The sequence below is a fragment of the Mytilus californianus genome, unplaced genomic scaffold (assembly GCF_021869535.1).
Source record: "Mytilus californianus isolate M0D057914Y unplaced genomic scaffold, xbMytCali1.0.p SCAF_9, whole genome shotgun sequence".
Taxonomy (NCBI): domain Eukaryota; kingdom Metazoa; phylum Mollusca; class Bivalvia; order Mytilida; family Mytilidae; genus Mytilus; species Mytilus californianus.
In genome coordinates this window covers 2,099,117-2,113,171 of record NW_026262745.1, presented here as the reverse complement: position 1 = coordinate 2,113,171, position 14,055 = coordinate 2,099,117, and positions in this window count along the sequence as shown.

The window sequence follows — 14,055 nt, the reverse complement described above, 5'->3', positions numbered from 1 at the left end:
TTTTCGTCATGTTTGAAGATATTGACTTGATATTTGTTATAAAGTTTACACCATGACAAGTTATAGATCAAGCTAGAATTTTGTTCCAATACAATGAATTTTAACCGGTAGCGGTCTATGTATTGCCATGCAATACTCACAGAATGCTTGTTATATATACTTTTCTGGTCGACTGGTAGTTCCCGAGAGTATCACCAGCCCAGTACAACGAAACGGTCGTCTCCACATCCATTAGATAAGTGTATTTGTTATCTAAACTCTGCTGGGTGACTGTGAGTCCCCGAGAGTATCACCTGCCCAGTACTACGAACTGATCGTCTATGCTCTTATACTATAAAAAAAAAAAAAAAAAAAAAAAAAAAAAACTTCTGCTGTTGTCTGTTCTATGGTCGGGTTGTTGTCTCTTTGACACATTCCCCATTTCAGTTCTCAATTTTATCCTCATCATTTAAATAAGTGTACCTTTTATCTATAATTTGCTGATGGTCTTGTAGACCCCGAGTATCACCAGCCTAGTACTACGAACCGACCATCTCCTACTCATCATTTAGATAAGAGTACTTTCTATCTATAATCTGCTGGCGGACTCTTAGTCCGCGTGAGTATCACCAGTCCAGTACAACAAACCGATCGTCTTCTCATCATTAAGATAAGTGTACTTGTTATTTAAACTCTGCTGGTGGACAGTTAGTCTCCGAGAGTAATCACCAGCCCAGTGTAACGAAACGGTCGTCTCCACATCATTTAGATCAATGTACTTGTTATTTAAACTCTGCTGGTGAACTGTTAGTCCCCGTGAGTATCATCAGCCCAGTACTATGAACTGATCGTCTTCTCATTATTTAGATAAGTGTACTTTTTATCTATAATCTGCTGGTGGTCTTTTAGTCCCCGAGTATCAGCAGCCTAGTACTACGAACCGATCGTCTCCTCATCATTTAGATAAGTGTACTTTTTATATATACTTTGCTGGTGGACTGTCCCGAGAGTATCACCAGCCCAGTACAACAAAACGATCGTCTCCTCATCATTTAGATAAGTGTACTTGTTGTCCGTTACATTTCATGACATTTTACCCAAAGAGATATTATTGTTCTTGGAGAAGATTTCAGTTAGTTTGCAAATCAACAAAATGTATCGGTCCATGTTTCATTTTCTGCCTAAATGTATTTAATTTCTCAAAACAGTATGTCATAAACTAACAGTTTAGGAGATCTCCAAGACAAAACCATACACATATATAGATATCTACATCCAATAACGGTCAAATTGTGTATATTGCATGATTGCAGATTTGTATACAAACTGGTTCCGATATCGAGGTCCATAATTTATTTGCATTTTTAGAATACACTATAGATCAATATATCTAAAAAAAAAAAATTTCATCTTCTTACCTAGGATTGATAATGTTTCAAAAAAGTAGGAACTATTGACGCCAGATGAACTTCTTCTGATCTTTAACAATGTTGGTGATTCCATTGGGTGAATTGACTCTTAATAACAAAAGAACAAGTATGTTGATCGTTATCCATTCACTCCTTTACTGCAAATGTTTTAACTAATTTTCATTAAACAAGGCATAAAACTATGGAGTTTCAATATTTATTAAAGGTGTTGTATGTGTAACTATATAATGCAACAGCGTTTAATTGATGATAATATCTGTGTTAAAGAAATAGTGTCTGTCCTTAAGATAATGCTGATAATACCTGTGTTAAAGAAATATTGTCTGTCCGTAAAATAATGCTTAGTGACAACATCATGAAAGCCTTATTATCGATCCCATAGAGAATGTTTGCCTTAGTTATACTCAATAACAAAGTCACACTACCAACTGAAAGGACAATATTGATCAAGAAACCGCTTTAATTTATCGTTTCAATATACCATTATTCTTGATTTACATTAACTAATGAATTTAACTTGATGCAGAAATTAACAGATCTTCAAACAGAGGATACATGTGAAAATACCCCTGAATCTAGGAATGTTCACTTAAGACAATAACTTCATAGTAATAGTAGTTAATAGATAATTTTTCAAAATGTTGACATTTCAGAATAAAAGAACTGAGTAAACCTGAAGTAACAGAAATCTAGATGCAAGTATTATGATTTTTATTTAAAATTTATTGTGAAATGTATGATCTGGATTTTATCTAAAAAAATATTTAGCGACAACAACCTTTCAGAAAGAATGAATTTAATTATGTTATCCAAGCACATTTATACAGGTAAGTTTACATATATTGCTGTTTTAGACCACGGTTGGGCCATTTTGAGTTCCGGGGTTATCCTACCCCTGAAAAGCAAATGATATGCCATATGTGCATGTACAACATACAGGAAACATTGGCAATATAAGCTGACTCTCTTTCCAGTTTTACTGTGTTAATTACTGCACTGCAAACGTTTAATAACAATAAAATACCGGTTTAAAACCTAGAATGAGTACAGTAAGTCGTTATCATATGATGTTAAACGATACACTCGAATATTTGTGCTTTAATTACACTTCTGCGTCTTCATATTGTACTTCGGATATGTGTTAAATCGATGTTGACATAAAATGGATAATTTTACCGTCGGAATGGAGGAATTCAATTTTTTACTATTAGATTAATATAATTCAATTACATCTTCATTGTATACTTTTCTCCCTGTCAGTTAATATAAAATCAATACAACCACGATGGTAATGATAATATTGATTCCAAGTCAAACTAAATGTGTAAAATTCAGGTTATAATATATTACACTCCAAGTTGATCTGTATATTATCACATATATCCAAGATATATGCATAACAAGTTTATTTACAGTACATTGACATTTGACACCATCATATGTCTTACATATGAAAACGGGTATCAACAAAATAATTGTTCGTAATAAAAACAATCTGGAGGAACAATGTATTAGAATTTGGGACTGTACTGTATATAGGATAAAACAACTCGGACATACACCATTGTGTTATATTCTATACTTTGTTATTATTCTGCCTATTTTGAATGACAATTGTATCCAGAACAAGTCTAGTAAAAACTCATCATAGATACCAGACTTAACAGTGTGTATGCCAGACGCGCGTTTCGTCTACAAAAGAATCATCTGTGACGCTTAAATCAAAAAAGTTAAAAAGCCAAATCAAGTACGAAGTTGAAGAGCAAAGTGGACCCGAAAATTCCGAAATGTTTTGAAATGCAAGATCACTTGCATGTACTATGTATATTATACATGATATGCTACGTTTTATGCATTTACATCTTATTTTAAATTAAGTTTTGGAGTGAAATTCAACATGATCTGATCACCACTCTCTCAGTAATTATCATACCGGACTCACCTTAACTATGTCAGCATAAGAAATCACTTTAACGAGAATGTTGAAATATTGAACTCCTGAAAAAAAAATGAAAAACAAATCATGTCAGTACCGATTTATTGACTTCTGAGCTGATGATACCCTCTGGGACTGAACATACCAATATCTGTAGATTGATTGTTCCTTGACGACATTCATTAAACATTTATATTATTTATTGTCTTTTTGGATATATAAATCAAACAGTTCTATGGATATTTCAATGTGAGCCTAAAATAGTTCTAATGAATTTCAATCGAACGTGTTCTGTGGTACATTTTCTTGTAGTCTTATATCTATATCGGTATGACGTACATGTAGTGGTATGACATGTTCTGTGGTACATTTTTTTGTAGTCTTATATCTATATCGGTATGACGTACATGTAGTGCTATGACATGTTTTGTGTAATAAGTTACACATTACAAAATGTATGTTTCCTTTGTCTTTCTTTAAAAAAACTTGCATATTGACCAAATAAAAAGGAAGATGTCGTGACCAACGTTGGGATGATTATCGTTTAAAACAGTAATTATTGATATGCTTTTAAGATGTAATACGGTGATTTATCGCTATGACTTTTAGTAATAGTACGATGATAATAGCTGTTACTTTGAGATTTAATACGGTGATTACCGCTTTGATTTTAAGTTGTAATACGGTGATTATCGATATGATTTTAAGTTATAATACGATGGTAAAAGCTGTAACTTTGAGTTTTAATACAGTGATTATCGCTATGACTTTAAGTTGTAATACGGTTATTATCGATATGAGTTTGAGTTGTAACTTGGTGATCATCGCTGTGACTTTAAGTTGTAATATATAGATTCCACCAATGCATCAAGTGTGTTACGATATTTTTTTTCCACTCGAGACAGTTTAATTTTAAAATTTAAAAGGCGAGGCTTGTCGAGCTTTTTAAATATTTAAAATTTAACTGTTGAGAGTGGAGAAATATCGTTATACACGAGATATAGTGGTGGAATCTGTTTCTCTGATGATTTTAGACGATATCTAAACAAAGTTTATCCTTCCTTTTCAAAGTCTTTATATGTGACGTCATCGGGCATAGTCGCCTTTTTTTCATGACGTCGCAATAGAAACTTCAGAAGAAATCAAGAAAATTTGACTTCATAACTGAATTTTGACCAATCATTTGCGAGAACAAAGTTTTCTCTATATATGAGAATTATTTTTCTCACACCGATCAAGAAATGTGAAAATAGCATGAAAATAAGAGAACAGTGATTATCGTTTTGACTTTAAGTTGTAATACGCTGATTATAACTGACTTTAAGGTGATTATCGCTACGATTTTGTTAAAGTTGTAATACAGAAGCATGATTATCACAGTGAGTTTTGGAAAGTTCGTGATTGTCCGTATTCAAATAAAAAAAACTTTATTGTGGTACAAATATACGCAACAGTAGTGTGTCGATGTTCAAATCTCGACAATCGATTAAGAAAATAAATCAAGTTATCAAAAAGCGAGTTAGTCGCATGAACTCCGCCGACATACAAGAACAACAAGAAAAACGAAACTATAGTTTATAAAGGACTCTCATCGTGACACATACTATTATCTTGGCGATATACTAGTCCGAAATTTTCTCGGTGTTACCCCTCATCGTTACACATGCTATTGTCTAGGCCATGTCAAAATCATGTATTTTCTTGGTTTTCGTTCAGAAATGTGTCGTCACCTACCAACAACTACTGCTCTCATTCCTTAAATTTTGTTGAATGAAAATCAAAAGTTTACTTTATTTGCTACATTCCGTATTGTAAAATACTGAAATAAATGCTTTAAAATGTATATAAATTATATGGTTATATTAGGTGATTATTTTTAATGCCTTGTTTTGAATAAACTGTAAATAATACGACTACTTAATATATCAATCGAATAAGTATAGCATATGTTTACCTTTTGCATTTGAATCGTTTAGTCTATATATATTCACATTAAAGAAACATGTTAGGAATCTGATGTTCAGTAGTTGTCGTTTGTTGATGTGGTTCATAAGTGTTTCTCGTTTCTCGTTTTTTATATAGATTAGACCGTTGGTTTTCTCTTTTGAATGGTTTTACGCTAGTAATTTTTGGGGCCCTTTATAGCTTGCTGTTCGGTGTGAGCCAAGGCTCCGTGTTGAAGACCGTACTTTGACCTATATTGGTTTACTTTTATAAATTTTGACTTGGTTGGAGAGTTGTTTCATTGGCACTCATACCACATCTTCTTATATCTATTTATCCAAAGTTGGATACGGCATAGAAATAAGTTTACTTGGACAAATACTGCCCGGCAGTGTATCCTATATCAAAGTGAGGACGTCAGTTTAGTCGTGTGGTATGTCCCTTGAAGGTACGGTGTCAGACTCTCTGCATGTTAAAAATATCTCTGCACCAACACTTTAAGAGGACGGTAGGTGGCATCTTGCAATGCAACAATTTGTGTTCCTTTCTTGAAATGTCGTATTTTATGCTGGGAGTCTTACTTTCCCGCCTTCCTCCATTTCAAAGAAAAATGTTTTGAAATAACAGATATTTTCCGTTCTCTAATATCAATTGAAAAAGGTTTGCTCTTGTTTTTTTCTTTCTTATTTTTTTATCTCTTTGATTCGATACCGATGTTAAATGTTCAGGTTCTTCGTTATTCAGCTTTGGAGGGCAACTGTCTCCTCCTTGTATCAAACATGGGGACTGTTAAAACATCAATCTTGGTTTAGTTCACGAAAATGTTGCTTTGGTGAAAATCATAATGATTTAAACAACAAACAGACCAAAGACGTTAGTTTTAAAATGCTGAACTGTTTTATTGAGAGCATATTTGCTTAGTTTGATATGTTAACAAACAATCGGCATTCCAATCGTATGTATACATATATAATCTGTATATGTCACTATTGTGTTCTATTCCACTAGTACATGATTTTTAGTCTTAAACGGTCATTTTGATTTTAACAATATCTGCAAAGTCTGACCAATAAATTATTAAGTCGTATACAGTCCTTCGTTCGATTTTAAGATTATTTGACTGTGGTGAATTCAGTACTAATCAGATAATTTGATTGCAGTCAATTCAGTACTGTTAAGTTAAGTAGTCAGAAAAACTACCCCACAATATTATTATTAAAGCAGATGATATCAGTATGAAGTATTTTTGTAAGAAAAATTCACGAACCTCACAAGCAACTGTGCAGTCAAAGCGCTTGCAAAAAAGAATACACTACTTCTTTACAATGAAGTCGCACTGTTGACTTCAGTATAACGTGCTTTCTGCTGGCATGATTCAGTCATTTTTCTTGCTTTCCTTTAATATTGTTTTCTTCTGTTTTCAATTAACATCTTAATAAGATGTCATTTATATCTCCAGATTGGACTAAAATTGAAACGATACATATATAAATATTCAATTGGTACATAAATATTCAATTGATACATAAATATTCAATTGATCCATAAATTTCCATCAAAAAGATTTAATTTGGTCAACGAGTCATTCAAATCTCTGAAATATACGTCTACTCGTCACAGGAATTACTTTCCACTCAGTATGATACTTTCGATTAATGATTGTTTTATTCTATTTGCTGTATAACAATTACTTTTGAATTAAATGAGATAAAACGAATTTCATTATCTTACAAAAGATTGCATTGGTGAATTCGTTAGTATATTCAGTTTACAACGGTGAATCCGAAGAATTGTACATATGCTCTATACGAAGGAGCGAAGGTGGTACTGTCCTTTCACTGAATATTGCAAGGTTGTGTGGTCATGTTCAACTCATCTATCTCATTAGATTTGATTCAAATGGTACCATAGATACAGCTAGTATAAGACTAGAAGATAAACTTCATACCTTGACTTTCACATGGAAACAACAGTGAGGCTAGAGGGTGGCTAAGAAACAAACCCTTTTCGTATTTTGTTCCATCGTGAAGTTTCCTTACTTATACAGTATAGCAATATGCAAGATAAACCTTCAAATAGGGTATTCATCTCCCAGTTGAAACAATATCACGGAGGTTGCGTATCCTTAAAAAGAGGTTTGCTTCTTAAGAAGCTACGAAACCAATGATTGTATTTGGTAAATGTGAAATTTTATCTTGAATTGTTTTACTGAATCCACTGCGACTTGGTTGGCAGACGACCACGAATATATTTCATATGTTGTAACCAACTCTTTTTTTAATTAAACTATTATCTATGTCTATCACCGAATGTAAATCATCACCGGAATATCTAAATGTCACAAGCAACACATCTGGTGCAACTTGTAGACCATGAACCGATTATCCTCCCGAAGCAGCTGAGTTCACTTTATTCTGTTTGTTGGCTTTTGTTTTGGTGTTTTTTCAATGGTAGCGTTATCATCATCTGTAATTATCTTGTCTTTTCTTATAGTCCCGATAGCCCGTTTGTATTTTCATTTGAAATGTTCAAGTTTGCAATCTTAATACAGCGTAAATGTGAAATGTTCAAGTTTACAATCTTAATACAGCGTAAATGTGAAATGTTCAAGTTTACAATCTTAATACAGCGTAAATGTGCTATCAACTTGATTGTGTTCGATAGAGAGAACAAATTGTATACAGAAAGAAGCTTAACGTTCACATTTATCTCTTTATAAAAAACTCATGAAAAAATGGAAACAGTAATTAAACCAACGATTGTTATCTCAAATGAGCAAATTTTCTTTTTCTTTGCAGTTCTTATATTTCTGTGTCCTGCATCTACATCAAAGTCCATTTACTTCTCGAGAAATTTCTGCCATATAAACCGTTTGCTCATGGTTTTACGTTCAGCCTATAATCTACCACTACTACAAAAGAATCTATGATTTATAAAAATTGTTCACCGTGTGATATATGTTTACTATATCAATACATGTTATATCATCTCTTCGTGGTGAACGCATATGACAGCTGGTTCGCTTCTAATGAAAAAATAAAACACAATCGTCACTAAATTGCAGAGACAGGCTTCTGTGTAGCTTAACTACTATCATAATTTCAAACGTTTCGTTTTACGATCGCATAAAAAGTGGTCAATCTTTAAATATGGTAAACATGTCACGATTGATCGCAAATATATTCCTAAATTGATTAAATGTACCGATTGAATCTAAGGCATCAACGGCGTAAACCACTGGGAGATAATTTGGATGGTGTAAGCGATGTAAGATATGCTTACTATTCCAGGTATCAGGAATAAATACGAGTTTTAAATGGAGGTCGTATCGGCCAAAGTGTTTGCTTTGCATGCGTCCGTTTATTTCGTTCCGTATATGTTGATTAGATAATAAGTCTCCTTTACTTCCTTTTCATTTATTTTAATCTCATACGGAAGTTGTAAGTACAGTTTCTTCTATCTTATTTATCTCAGGAATATTTAATATAACTTACCAAACTCCCGGAAGAAACGAGACAATTAGCATCATAGATATGATAACAAACAATAGTTATTTAAGGAATGAATGTAACTTTTTTTTGTCTATGAAGAAACAGCCAAAAAAATTGGTGCAAACTGAATAACCCGCGTAGCGTGTAGATTTAAGAGTGCGCCACATTTTTGAGGTTATTTCGAATAGACAGAAACAATATTACAGTTAGCCCTGATAATTAAATTCTAAATTCAATTTTTAAGGAGTAAATTATGAAAAAACGTTGATGACGTCACGGTCACATGACAAAATTATGTTTATGAGCTGATAGACAAAAAACTTTCAGCCAATCAGAAGACTTGTTGCATCCAAAATTAAATTATGAGTTCCTGGGACGCAAACTATAATTACATAATAACAAACAAAGTATGTCATTTTAGGTAAATACAGATTGTCTGAAAGTATAGTCGCTTTAACCCATGTCTATAAAATAACAGTTTAGATTGATAAAGGTTTTCCAGTACCTAATGAATGATAACTACAATACATTGTTTCTAAGCTTGTTAGTTAGCGCTGATTTTGCCGGACGTTTTTTTTTTTGTTTTTTTTATCTTTGTTTGTCAATAAAATTCCCCTTTTTGTTTCACACATCGAGACGAATTTAGATTATTATACTTATACTTATGTATTTGGTATTTCCAAATGATTTTCTAATTTTATCAGTGCATACATGCATTGCACTGAAGCCTGAAAGCCATACGTTATACCAAAAGTATAAAAACATCGATACAATGTTTTTTAAAAAAGAAGCAAAAGTAGCCTGTATGTTCAATTAAAATGGTAATTACAGTCTTATTAGCATGATAATGGTTTTTGTTTCATGGGAAAATCACTGAATGTCTTTCAATTAGCATGACTATATGTGCGTGGCTAGCTAAGGTTTCGTGATTGTTAAAATAAGAATGTATAAAGGTTTTGGTTTCAGCGACGGTGTGTTATTGTATTCATTAAAAGAAATAAAGAACACGTTACTAGCTTTATCAATTATAGCATGGTGATTTGTTGGACGAACATGAAAAACCTATTTCATTTTTTTTAACGGAAGGACATTGTGTCAAGTCTTAAAAAAAACTAATGAACTATTTTAGCTTGAATTGTACTGAAACGAAGATCTTATAATATCATTAATGACTTCGCGTGAGCTATCTTCATTATACAAAACGATATTCCCGTTTGACAGTTTCACATGCTTTGTAAGTGTCAACATCAATGCAAACTGAAATATCAGCTCTAGAATATGGGCTTGAAAAATTATAGACGTGATAATACTACAAAAAAAACAATTGAATCATAAAAAAATAACAACTTTGGTATACATAATCATTCAAGTTAATATTCAAATATTCATAGGGCGATATAAACTTGGGTTGTCAATACTCTTCATATTGTATATGTGGAGTTGATTTGATGTATTGGTTAGCATATTAGGCCCATAGTCGTTGAAAGGTGTTAATATGGTAGTAAATTGATCTTCGTCTTTGGAGAGATGATCTAAAAAATAAATCTGTGTGTACAGACAATTTTAAAGATAGATTATAACATTGTTTGGTTAATCAGAGTATTTCAGATTTCTAGACACACTGCTTGAAAAGTTGTCACGATATCATTGATGCATTAGGTAAGGATACAAAACTTCCTTCCTAAATTTTAAAGATCTAACATTGTTGTTTAAGTCTTAGGGGACATGGTTTATTTAATAGTTGTAACTGGATTTGAACTAGAATTTTTCTGCATGGTTCTGAATATCAGGAACATGTACAAGAAAAGGAAACAAAATACAAATCGAAAACCTTGTGTAACGATGTTGAGAAAAGATTAATTGATTGTTGCTTGCTTTGTGTTCAGTTGCCATTATTTCGTTCGAATTCAGGACGATAAAGTTATAAGTACTGTGAGATGGAACGACAGGGATGAAGAGCGGGGATTTAGAAATACGACTTGAAAACAATGTTGGATAGAGCATACATTTTTCCTTGCAACAGTTCACCTACGGACCCCTCCCAGATTTGTGGAATGAGTTTTATAAACGAACAGAGAGCATAACAATCTATCTACATGATTCATAGGATTAAGCATCCCCATTCTGACCGGAAGTGGCTGCCAATTAACACATCACGCTCAGCCAAACGGACGCCATCTTTGACCGCCGGTTGGAAGTAATCATATATATACTCAAGTCACTCCTTGTATATATAAAAAAAATTATACATATAAGATTAAGATATTTATGACATATGGCATATGAATATTTGCATTATAACATTATACAAAGGAATACAAAGAATTTTCATATATAATTTCATTTAAAAAAAGATAGATCGACACTGACGAAGGCCAATTGTTATGCCGAAGTTTTTATCTTTAAAGACTATATATTCGTATATATTTTTTATCAGTAACTTTGCACAAATAATTAAAATTGTATATTTTTCCTGTTCGTTTAACGCCGTACGTCATTGCCAGACGATCCGATACGTATTTAATTAGATGGTAGGGTGGGTTTTTTTACGGAGACTCGTATTATTCATATTTGTACGAGTTCTGCAGTAATTCTTTGCTTAAACAGTGTTTTGATTCTTTTTTTTTGGTCAAGTCTGTTCGTCTTCATTTATCAAGATGACGGCATTTTCATTCATAATTCCGAATGAGCCAATCATATAGTCCTTGGAATTGTTTCCTTTATGTGGTTCTATTATAACATCAATATTTAAACTACACTTTTAAGAAATTACAATAATCTGTTATCCAATACGTTATGACAATCAAGCTTGTTCCACTTCACATGTCTGTCTTTTCGTAATTGTAATTTGGAGCTACAAATCGCTTTATAAATATGATGAATGGATATAAAGCGGTTCTCTAATGATATTTTACACTAATTCAGAAACTACAGGACGAGCTTCATGGTTGGTTCATTGTTCATATGCATGATGAAGAATGTTTGCAACTGAATATAATACAAATAAGTAGAAATGGTATGATTGCCAATAAGACAACTATCAACCAGAAAAAAAGAAGATGTACAAAAAAACATGTATAGGTCCCCGCGTGTCCTTCCACAATGAGCAAAACCCATTCCGTAATGTAACTTTGAAAGGCCCGGCATGGATAGTGAGAAATGGTAATTTTCAAAAAAGAAAAAACAAAGACCTAATTAACGCTGAAATAATATTGAAGAAAACAATATGACAGACAACAACCAACGACAACCACTAAATTCAAGGCTCTTGGCATTGGACAGGCAAATAAAGAATTGGACGGAGCTGAACATTTTTCTGACTTTTCAACCCCTACTTTTAGCCTAGGACAGCATTGTAGCTATACAATATAGGACAAAAACTGTAAAAAGTTGTTGGACAGTGATCATATCGGTACGAAGCACAACAAAAAAGTAACATAAAGGAAAAAAAAACAGCAAAACCTCCGATTAAAAGTACTCGCAATCACTAAAAGCCATTTCAAAGCGAATTTCACTTTATAAATATACCACGTTTCCCCAGACTAAACATATGCTTACAGGGTTTTACAGGGTCTTACATTGTTTTATAAGTATAGAATACATAAACATTGGGGTAATTGAGCGGGACAAATATTTGCGCTTGGTAATTGATAGATAAAGTAACTTGGTCTAGTGGTTTTTACCAATAATGTAAGTATCTCGACGTAAAACAACCTCACTAATGACTGCAAATTTTAATTTCTATTTTTTTTTTCGTTTTTTCGTTTGTCTATTGAACAAGAATTTTCAGTTACTGTTATAGAAATGTAATAAAAAGGAAGCAGATACAAATGGGCAACCAAAAACAACAAGCCGATTAACAATAGACACAACAATATAAAAACATAAAACGATGAAGTGACAAACAACATTCCACAAAACATTACTAAATGTTTTAATGTACTTCCTGCAATATTTTCTAACTGATATATGTATATATATAAGTACGGTATAAAACAAGTTTCGCCCGTAGGCAAAAGTTAGTTGAGATGCTTCTGTAAAAATAATTCTACTGTAAAGGTTTAAATTAACTACCATTCTGCTCAAGTCTATTTCCAAAATAGTCTGTTACTTGTACGCATACAATTTTAAACATAATGAAACATGATATTAAAAAATCAAAAGTTACGTAATGACTATCACCGTCTTAATCCAGAATTTAAATGATCATTCTAGTAACTTTACTCGACAAAAGTGGCACTAGAAATGTCCTTTTAGGAGAACCAAAGCTATGATAATATAGGAATTAATGTGGTAAATCAGTGATACGTTATTTTGTAAGTCAATCGATGTCTACCTACGTCAGCTGATAAAGTAATTGATCAGGGAAACTTAAATTCAAAACATTAACTTCGGAAGAAATGTCGTGCACTTTTGATCTGCATTGTGTGTTTGCCCTTTTATCTTAAATGAGTTTATCATTTTCTTCTTCGCACAAATAAGAGCTCATTAAACGAGACATTTTCAGAGAATAAAATACGAAATTGCAAATTTCATGACAAGATAGGAATAGGTGATAGCATTTGCATTAGAATGTATTTATATAGTCAGTGACAAACTGAACTGTTAACCGACTGCTGTTAACATGTAAACACGTTGTAAAAAAATGACTGTATAAACTGGTCTTACTTTGTTCAAATTTGTTATCTTGTATTGTTCACTATATTTTTAAAAAATATTTGGGTTATCTTTTTGACATAGTTGCGTCGGAAGTCTATTCAGTCTCTATACAAGACGACGAGTATGACTTTGTATGTTGATCGTTCAAAACTAGTACTGGTAAAGTATAATTAATATAAAATATCATGGATGTGACATTCACTAATGGACGAACTTGTAACAACCCGGTCCGATATACTATTTGTCCTATTTTCAATATATATTGTCTCTCTAGTACTGTTCAGGTGGCTGCTTCCTATCAGTCTAATTCATTTATCCTTTGAAGCCCGGAAATTACACTTTCTCGATTACAAAAAAAACCAATATTTGATCTACCTTATAAATGACCACTTCAGAAAACAATCTTTCAGTAATGAAAACAAATTTTCTATTGATTTGAGTGTGCAGTCGCCATGTTTCCTCTTCAGTTAATCTTTTTTTAAGGAATAATTTACAGCAAGCTTCGCGTTTCAAATTTGAAAATAGCATTCTCGAGTAGAAAAATGTAATAATAAATGGGAAGTTCATTGAGGTTACAATAAACCATTGAGTAACATAGGCGCATAAAATGTTTTTC